The sequence below is a fragment of the Diceros bicornis genome, chromosome X (genome assembly GCF_020826845.1).
Source record: "Diceros bicornis minor isolate mBicDic1 chromosome X, mDicBic1.mat.cur, whole genome shotgun sequence".
Taxonomy (NCBI): Eukaryota; Metazoa; Chordata; class Mammalia; order Perissodactyla; family Rhinocerotidae; genus Diceros; species Diceros bicornis.
This window is the reverse complement of record NC_080781.1, coordinates 87453419-87464463: the sequence shown is the minus strand read 5'-3', so window position 1 is coordinate 87464463 and position 11045 is coordinate 87453419.

Below are 11045 nucleotides of genomic sequence, written 5' to 3'. Positions count from 1 at the left end.
ATTTGGAAATTTGGGAAAACCTGTTTCCTTCCTTTAGGCCAGTGCATTACCACAGGGGAATAAGGTGAGCTCTGGTGGAGAATATAGGTCAAAGCATTAGCGAATGTTCTATTTTCTGTGCTCAGGAATAATAATTTCCCAGAACATATGGAGACAATATGGTAGGTTTTCAGTCAAAAATCATAGGAAATTATTTCCATAGGGCACACTGAGATCCAGAGTATGACTGGTATGTAGCTACATGCCTTTAATTGTTTTGTGTGAGGTATATTAGTTTTTTCTTATCCCTACACAATGTACGGCACATAACTTATCAAATGACTGTTGAATGAATTCCCAGGTGCCAATAGCAAACACTATGATCATCAAAGTGTATTTATTTATGCTCTCCTTCATTCTCATAATGACTTGAAGTAGCTCACTAGGTGAGGTCATAGAATATAATAATGGTAAAATATAAATATGAATAAAGAAGCATGGCCAGGAAACTATCAATGAGGTAAAAAGTCAAAGCACTACACTGCACTGTTAAATGCAATGGTCAGCTCTCAGTTCTCTCCTAATGGACCTCTCATCAGCTTTTTCCCATTCATCATTTCCTCTTTCTTGGAACATTTTCTTCACCTGGCTTTCAGGGCACCACTCTTATTTTCCTTCACTGGCCACTGTTGCACTAGCCACTTCTAGTCAAGCAACTTTGACGGGTTCTCTTCTTCCCAACCTAAAAATAATGAAGTGCCTCAAGACTCAGTCCTGGGTCTCTTCTCTTTTCTAACTGCACTCCTTCCTAGGTGACCTCATTCAAACCTGTGGCTCTAAACACAATGTATGTGCTGATGACTCACAGATGTATGTTTCCAGCCCAGAGCTACTTTCTGAAATCCAGACTTGTCTAACCAACTGCTTAGTCAATATCACCACTTGGCTCCCTATTAGTCTTTTGAAACATAATCTCTAAAGTTAAACTTTTAATTTCTGCCCTTCTCTCACTCTCAAATCCTGCTACTCTCCCAATCTTCCCCATCTTAGTAAATAGCACCACCATTTACTCAGTTGTCTAAAACCTTAAAAGTTTTCCTTGATTTATTTCTCTCTCATCCCGTACTCTTAGCAATTCCATTTAGCTCTACCTTCAAAACATATCCTGAATCTGACACATCTCACCACCTTCACTTTTACTACCCTAGTCTCATTCACTATCAGCTTTTGCCTAAATTTAGTCAGTATCTCTGTTTCTACTCTTGTCTCCTGCAATCTGTTCTCTTCATAATAGCTAGCATAGCCACAAAAACTAGAGCCTCAGTTATGTCATGTCACTTCCTGCTTTAAACCTTCCAAAGATTTATCATCACCCCAAGTCCTTGTAATGGCTGACAAGTCCCAGGCCACCTACGTCTGTGACCACACTTCACTGATTCCCACTGCTCACTCACTCAGCCGAACTAGCTTTCTTTGCTGCTTCTGGAACATGCAAGCAAGATCTTGCCACAGGGTCTTTGTACTTGCTCTTCTCTATGTTTGGAGAACTCTGCCCAGAGAGACCCTTTGCTAGCTCCCTTAACTCATTTAGGTCTCTGCTCAAATATTGCCTCCTCAGAGAGGCCTTCCCTGACTACTCTATCTAAAATAGCAATCCTGTCTCTCTCTATCCCCTTATCCTACTTCATTTTCCTTCATAGTACTTGTCAGTATCTGACATTATATCATGTATTTGTTTATTGTTTGCTCTCCACCAGAAATAAATTCAATCAAGACAAGGATTTTGTTATGTTCACTGCTATAACCCATTACCTACAATACTACTTAGCACATGGTATGTACCCCAAAATATTTTTTGGAGAAATAAATTAGGATATTGCAAGCTGTTTGCTAGTTTTTAGAAGCAGAGAATGTATTGATTATAAATAAATAAACAAATAAAATATTGTCCCTATCATTTTCTTGGTAATTAATTATTAGTAACTTATGACAAAATTCTGCCATTTAATTTTTTCTTGTGTTCATTACTTGTCTCTTCATCTAGATTTTAAGTTCCTTGAGGACAAAACCATATCATACATTTTGTGTTTACATTTCTGGGTGCCTTGAATACAGGAGACCCTCTGCTTATACTGTATTTTCTGAATTCTACCATGTCATTGATTTTGAAGTGCTCCACACTGATTTAATATTACCATTTTTTTGGAGGGGATATGAATGGGGATGAAGCACTACTCTATATATTTTAAGTTACATCCAGATTGCAGAAACTTTAAAGTGAAAGTACTAGCAATGAGGAAATATGGTAACAGTTGATTAATTGGTACCTTAAGTGTATGCATTTTATTTTGTTATTCAATAGAGTGAGTGACTGCTTGGCAATAAGGATCTTTATTAAAATTTTATGTTTTTAACATATATGTATTCTCTTATGGGAATAAACATGTGTTTGTCTATTTGTGTGTGTGTAGATACACAAAGAGAGGAAATATGACAGCAGCACTGCATCTAATTCATTGGAAGCCATATTATATATCCTTTCCCTAAATTCAGCAGTTTGACATAAACTTTCATAGGCAGGAGAGAGGGGTGTGGGAAATGTGCGATCTGTCTTGATACTTATAGATTCACTGAATACGCTATTCAAACCATTGAATTATTTGTATTTGAACTTTCAATGTTAACATAGAAGGAACAAGATTTCAAAGCTTTGCACTCATCATACTGTTGGTACTATCCCAACTGAGGAGAAATATTAGGTTGGTGACAACAAAAAGGATCAAAATTGAGACTGATAAATAGAAGTTTAGGAAACTTTTTTGAGCAGATGATGTCTTTTCTGAATTCTGATTACCACCTGCTGTATTATTTAGCTGAAAACAGGACCTAAAATCTCTGAAGAGAATATATGACTATAATTTAGATAGCCAACATCTGGATGTTCTACATAAATATAGCTGAATGGATATTTCTTGGCAGTTTCAATCCTGACTAATAAAGTAAGCAGTTTGAGTATTAAGCTTCAGGTGGCTCATTATGGCCCTATTGACAACCTGGATACGTATATATATCATTTCCCACATCTCATATCCATGATGATAAAGCATATAACACTCTTTATGCCATAAGCACTGTGGATGTTCACTCATTAGCAGCTTTACTTGATTTTTTTTTAACTTAGACAATAAAGTAACAGTTGCCAACTCTCAAAGGTTATTATTAGCATACTCTATGTTGAAAAGTATTGCTTCTAGCTTATGAACAAGCTATTATATTACAATAATAATTAAAAGCGTGTGGTACTGACGGAGAAACTGACAAATAGACCAATGGAACTGATTTGGGAGCACTGAAACATACCCTCATAATAAAAGAGAAATTGGTATATTGGTTCAAATCAGTGGGGAAATTAATTTATAAATGGTGCTAATACAATTGCCTTACAACAGAGAAAAACAGACTGAGATCTATACACTTTATCATACATAAAATAAACTCCAGATGGAGTAAAGGCTACACTGTGAAAGACAAAACTATGAAATTGTTAGAATAAAATAGGTGAATATGTTTTTAACATTGGCATGGAAAGTCATATCTTATACAAGATATAAAAAGCACAAACCTTTGTGGGGAGATTTGATGGATTTAATATCAAAATTAAATATTTTTGTTCAATGCCAAACACCATAAAACAAAGTTAATAGGCAGGTGAAAAGACTGGCAAAAGATATTACTCAAATATTTAGCAAACAAAAACATAATCTCTAGACTATATAAAGAGTACATTAGCAAGAACAAGATGAGAATCTCAATAAAAATGTGCAAACAATACAAATAGGCAATTCCCAAAAGGAGAAACCTAAATGGCTAATAAAGAAGAGGAGTTGCTCAACTTCACAAGAAATCAAAGAAATGCAACTTAAAACAATGAGAGAGCACTCTATACACATCATATAACAGTTAAAAATTCAGGCACTATCAAGTGTTGGTGAAAATGGGGGGAATAGGAATCTTTATGTCCTGATGGTGGGAGTATAAATTAATGCAGTCATTCTGGGGAGCAGTCTGCGAGCATTTAGGGAAATTAAGCTGGCATATAATATTCCTAAGTATATATCCAAGAGAAACTCTTATATAAAGGTATGTAGAGAGAGGCATCAGTGAGGATATTCATCATAGCACTGTTTGTAGTAACAAAAAGTTAGCAACAACTGAATTGTAAAGGGACAATTAATGATTATGTTTTTATTTTTCTTTTGTTGCTTATTTCTCATAAACAATCCTGGGTAATATCCTCTTGACCCTCTGGACTCTCTTCTTCTTGTACACTGCTTACATGAGCAGCCTCTCACCTGTCTATCCATGTATTGGACAAAAATCTGCAATGGAAATTAGGCTGATACATAGCCCAGTATCTCCTGCAAGATCTTTACGCTTCAAAACTGAAAAAGGCACCCAGTCACAGGCATAGAAACATGCCTATGCAGTGTTCCGGGAGTGCTTTAGAACAGCATAGCTCTGTACTAGTATATAACCACCACTCCTGCTAAATCAACAGAAATGGAAGACATACTTCTGAAAAGTAAGGACTCTGTTTTTTGCTTATTTGTCTCTGTGTGTGTGTGTATGTGAGTGTGTGTGTACACGTATGTGTGTTTAGCAGGTTGATAACAGATTATGATTGATTGAAAAGGAGCAAAAGCATCTGCACAGGTTGGCTATTTACTACAATTAGGCTGCTTAACAAGCCATCCCAAAACTCAGTATTTTAAAACAAAAATATTTTATTCCCATGGATCTGCAAGTGGATCTTAGGTGGCCTTTACTTCAGGCAATGATGGCTGAGGCAGCTCTGCTGATCTCAGCTGGGTTCTTGCACATATCTGTGGGTCATCTGGGAGTTAGCTGATCAAGGCTGGGATTGGCAGGGCTTAATGAGTTAGCTCCTCTTTAAGCTGCAGTTTGCCAGGACCATTATGCAACTCTGACCCAAGTGTCCCTCATCTTCCTTGGATCACTAGGTTAGATGGGGCATGTTCTCTTCACGGTGTTGAAGAGGCATATGAGTATATACTGAATCCTGCAAACACATTCCAAACTCTTGCTTGCATCATGCGTTCTAACATCAAAGCAAGTCACAAGGCCAAGCCCAAAATCAAGTGGCAGGGAAACACATTGCAGCCACACAGTAAAGTGGTGGCCAAGATGTAGATGCAGGGGCAGGTGAAGAACTGGATCCAACAATTCAATCTCCCACAGCATCCCATATCTTGCAAGTCAAAAGGTGATTTGGAAACAAAGAATAATACATAATATGTAATAGCTACCAGTTCTGGAATAACTTATATATTGAGCACATTACACAAATGATCTAATTTAACTCATGCAAGGATCCTTCAAGATAGACAATATTATATTCATTTCATTATGGGATTTGAATCTAGGTCTGTCTGACACCAAAATCGAGGCATGTTTTTCACTCTACCATGCTGCCTTTATAATATACAAAACCGTAATGGCACCAAAAACATGAATTCAATTGTTTGGAAGTGTTATGAGGTGCAGCAAGCACCTGTATTGTAGGATCTTTATTGGGTGCATTTATCTTGGGTGAATGAATAGAACAGACAATTGGTTTCCAAACCTGCTATGCATCAAAATCACCTGGAGTGGTATATATTTCTCTTTCTTTCTTTTAAAACAGGATTCCTTGACCCCACTATAGAACTATTGAATTAAAATATCTGAGGGTGGGGCTCAGGAAGGTATTTATAACAAGCTTCAGTTGATCTCGATGCAGCCTTCTCAGCACCACTATTTGAGAACAGTTGCAATAGGTCATTTCAAAATCATAATTACCTAGGAAATGTTCATATCTGCACCTATACTGCTTCCACTCCAGCTCAGGAAGTAACCCAATATAAGAAGGTAAAAATTAGAGATGTGCAAACAGAATATTTCTCAAAAGTATCCAGGGAATTAGATGGAAAGATGAGTTGAAGATTTTTGACTTGATCCTCAGACGAGAAAGGGGCCAGGGTCTAAGTAGGAATCGAAAGGAAAATATCAAATACATAGAGACAGACTGAAATGTGAGTAAAATGGTGTTGTGGGTCAGGAGGAAGAAGGGGAAAAATTATAGCAAAATAAATAAGTACCACAAAAATAACAGCAGCCACTATGTGTTAAGTGCTTATCATGTGTGCATGCTTTATCTCATTTTATTCCTTACAACAGCCAGCCCTGGTGGTCTAGTGGTTAAAATATGGTCCTTTCTCTACCACGGCCTGGGTTCAGGTTGGTTTCCCAGTCAGGGAACCATACCACCCATCTGTCGGTTGTCATACTGTGGTAGCTGCGGGTTGCTGTGATGCTGAAAGCTATGTCACCAGTTATTTCAAACACCAGGAGAATCACCCACAGTGAACAGGTTTCAGCAGAGCTTCCAGACTAAGACAAACTAGGAAGAAGGACCTGGCCACCCACTTCTGAATGACTGGCGAAGAAAACCCTATGAATAGCAGTAGAGCATTGTCTGATATAGCCCTGGAAGGTGAGAGGAAGGCGCAAGAAGACCGGGCAGAGTTCTTCTTTGCTGTACACAGGGTTGCTAAGAGTCGGAATCGACTTGATAACACTAACAACAACAATTCCTTACAACAATCCTATGAGGTTGCTAATCTTGTCCCTAATTTAAAAATTGAGAAACAGAGGCTCTTAAAGATTCTATAACAAGATCACACTACTAGTAAAAGCTGAGATTTGAAATCAGGCCTCTCTGTCTCCAAAGTTTGTGCACTGAACCAGTGGTCAAGGTCACTTAAAGAAAGGAAAGAAAAAGAATACATTCAGAAGATGTGAGAGAAATAAACAGCACTGCTTCAAGTAGCTGTTTCACTCAAATATGATTGAGAATTTTTTTTATATCTATGTGACTCATACAAATGTTAACTTTGTACTGGTATACTTCATACTCATATTGAAACATAAATATTGCCTTTGCCTCACTTCAATATTATCTCATATGCTTAAATGGTTTCCTGAAGAATCATTTCTGAAAATAGCACTTCAGTTTCTCTTATGACCTTACCTGTAGTGATTTATTCACGCATGCATTCAGTTACTCATTTATGCATTCCAAAAAATCTATGATCAAAAAATCTGTGATCACTTGTTATGAGCCAGGCATTGGGGTGCCAAATTTTTCTTAGCAATATATCAGATGGCAAAATAAAGATAGCATTGATACCCGCTAAAGTTTTCCAAATATAGCAGGGCACATTACTGAAGAAAAGAGAGTTTGAAATGTGCTCCCTCAAAATACTCACTATAAAAGGCAAGAATAAAAGATGTTATGACACAGTAAAAACTGTAATGTGATATCCAGTATGGAAATCATATTATAAAATATTGATATATACAGAATAGGATTATCAAAGTCAGGAAAGAGAAGCTAGAAGAAGAAAAATAATTTTACTTACTGAGGTGTTTTAAATTCATCATTTCCTAAAATATGTTTGTCTTATTTATACATACTTTTTCAAATTTTGCCACAAATGCCAACTTTCTTTGTTCTCCTCTTCTTATAATAAAGTACTATTCTAAGATATTTTAATGGATGTTTAACAGTTTTTGGGTTTAAGAAGCATAATGAAAATTTGTCCTGAACTACCTTTTTAATGTAGTCTCTTTCAGAAACTATGTGGAATATTTCTACAATTTCCTCAGTAAAGGAAAGTAAATTTAAACCAAGTGGTGAATAATAGTCCTGTGACTCAAATCAAGTCATGTCAGTGTGTGTGCGTGTGCGTGTGTGTGTGTGTGTGTGTGTGTGTGTGTGTGTGTATTCTTGAAATTCAATGTTATATAATGTCTTTCTCTGGCCAACATGAATATATAAATGTGACCTGATTTTAGCTCAATAACATCTGATTTAAAAAGTCAAGCAAAAACAACTTTGAGACACAGCCAGCAAAAAAATATGTGTTCTAACACATGTTTTCTGTTATCTCCTTCTGTGGCTGCTCATGCTTTTGGAGCCTTCTAAGGCCATGCAGGCCAATTTCATTGTTATGATCTTGGGTAGCTTTAGGCCCATTTGAGTGTACAGAAATAAAGAGGATCCATCAGAAACCAGTCCAATATAATGCTATTCCTGGAGAAGTGTCCTTTTGTTGTTTTGGATTTACTTTTCCTGAATACCAGTGTAATAGTCTATCATGGAAAACTGGCACTTTTCCCTTCAGAGATAATGCAATCTCTGTGATGTTCTTGGTAAGTCCACCGTTATGAATGTTAGTACTGCTATGGTGATAAACACATATTTTCAACTCATCTTTATTCTGTGAAGAACAAAGAGCATGAAATAGCAGGTTCCCAAATGTCAGTGGTTATGTTTTTTCTCACTCAAATGTTTTTAATATATATTTTTTAAGATTCATCAGTCCAAAGGCACAACAATGTAACTAGTTATTAAATGCTACTTGGTAGCTAAAATCTTTCTGTTATAATTATTTCACAGTAGCATCCTTGGGGCCTCAATTATAGTTTTTTAAAAGACAAGACATCATGATTTTATTTCAATGATTTTCACCAGAAAAAACATCATAAACATCTGACATCATGACCTTTACTCTAAGCATCTACAACTGACATTTATTCATAAAACCACCTCACATATGACTTTAAATAGTCAAAGCTAGATTAAACACTGGAGGAAGACTAAGAACCTTAATACAGCACCTGACTTATGACTAATAAAATGGTTGCTTCATTGCTGTTGATTGTTAAGGATGGTGATATTTAAAAATGCTTGCTTTGGCAACTGACTCCCACTCTTCCTTTGTGAGAATATGTGGAGGGTGTGGACATAAAAAAGAAAGGATAAATGGCTAAAGTTCAAACCTAATTTAGTCATTAGGGAAATGCATATCAAAACTGAACTTGTATCAAAATATTCAAGGAACTCTTAAAATTCAACAATAATAAAACAAAGACCCTATAAAGAAATGGAAAAAAGACGTGGACAGCTCACCAAAGAATATATGTAGGTGGCAAATGAGCACATGAAAAGATGCTCCACATTATACGCCATTAGAGAACTGAAAATTAAAACAACAGCATGGTACCACTACCTGCCACAGTGGCTAAAATCCTAACCACCTACAGATACTGGTGAGGAGGTAGAAGAACAGGAACACACATTTATTGCTGGTGGGAATGCAAAAGCGTACAACTATTTTGGAAGACATTTTGACAGTTTCTCACGAAACTAAACATACTCTTGCCATATGATCCAGCTATCTCACTCCTTGATATTTACCCAAATGAGTTGAAAAGTTATGCCCACACAAAAACCTGCACACGGTTGTTTACAGCAGCTTTATTCATAATTGCCAAAACTTGAAAGCAACCAAGGTGTGCTGCAATAGTTGAATGGATAAACAAAGTGTGGTACATCCATACACCAGACTATTACTCAGTGATTAAAAAAATGAGTATTAAGCCACAAAAAGACAGGAAGGAACAGTCAAAGCATATTGCTAGGTGAACGAAGCCAATCTGAAAAGGCAGCATACTGTATGATTCCAACTATATGACATACTGGAAAAGGCAAAACTATAGAGACGGTAAAAAGTTCTGTAGTTGCCAGAGGTTCAGGGGAAGGAAGGGATGAATAGGTGAAGCACAGGGGATTTTTAGGGCAGTGAAACTATTATGTATGACACAGTTATAGGGGACACATGTCATTATACATTTGTCAAAACACATAGAATGTGCAACACAAACAGTAAACTGTAATGTAAACTATGGATTTTAGTTAATAATAATGTATCGTTATTGGCTGCATCAATAATGATATAAAATTAGTAACACATTTACCACACTTTTTACAAATTTACACAAGTTGCAAATAATAGGGGAAACTGTGTGGGAGAGGGAATATGTGGGAACTCTCTGTACTTTCCCATCAATTTTTCTGTAAACCTAAAACTGTTCTAAAATAATTGCCTATCAATTTTTTTAAAAGGTAGGGTACAGGAAGGAAAATCAAGAAGTCTTATTCAAATCACACTAACAAGCTATATGATCTTGGACAAGTACTAATCTCCATGACCTTGTGTCTCCTTAGCCCCAAAATAAGAGATTAGTTTAACTGATATCTAAGTTCTTCTTAAACCATGAAATCATCTCACCTTAAGAAGTAAAGTGCTAATAGCCTCAAGAAGGTGAAAGGGTGAACTGTAAATTTCTGGCATAAAGGCCAAACAACTTAAGCCCTAAAATCATCATAAAATCAAATTGCAAACATTTTTAATTAAATAAAGAGTAATGAGTAATACATTATACGACTTTGTAAAAAAACAGAACAAAACAAAACCTAGGATGATAAATGAAATAGACCTTGGCTCCAACTTTAGTTCAACCACCAATTAGCTGTGGGATCTTAGGGAAGTCACTTAGCCTCTCTGAATCTCAAATTTCTCATCTTTAAAACAAAGATGATAATGCTTTCTCTATTTCACAATCAACTGAGATGACAATAATAAAAGTGCTTTGTGAGTCTTAAAGTGCCATATAAGTGAACAGTATTAAATCATCCTATCTCTGTTCTTTAAATACTTGTTCACATTTACTGTGGTTGCGTTGGCCAGAAATTGATTGGGTTGTGTGTGAATGTGATGTGTTCCTGGATATTACAGTATTGCATTATGTTATGTTATATTATATTATATTGTAGTGCAGAGAGAATAAGTGTATTGGGCAAAATCTGCATCAAATATTGGAAAGAAAAGATATAAAATACTTCGTGGAGTGTTTTATTCTGTTTTGGATTGTTTGAATATAGAGCTTTCTTGAAGGCAGAGAGAGGGACTAGCATACACATGGAACAACGATGTAAATATAAAAAGTATTAAATCACAAAAATAACTAAATGAAAATATAATTTGATATTTGAATCTGATCTCAAAATAGGAAAGTACTCTACAAAAAAGGAAAGAAAGAATGCATAAAGTTATATATGTGTGCATATATGACTTTGCTGTTGTTATTGCTGTCAAGTG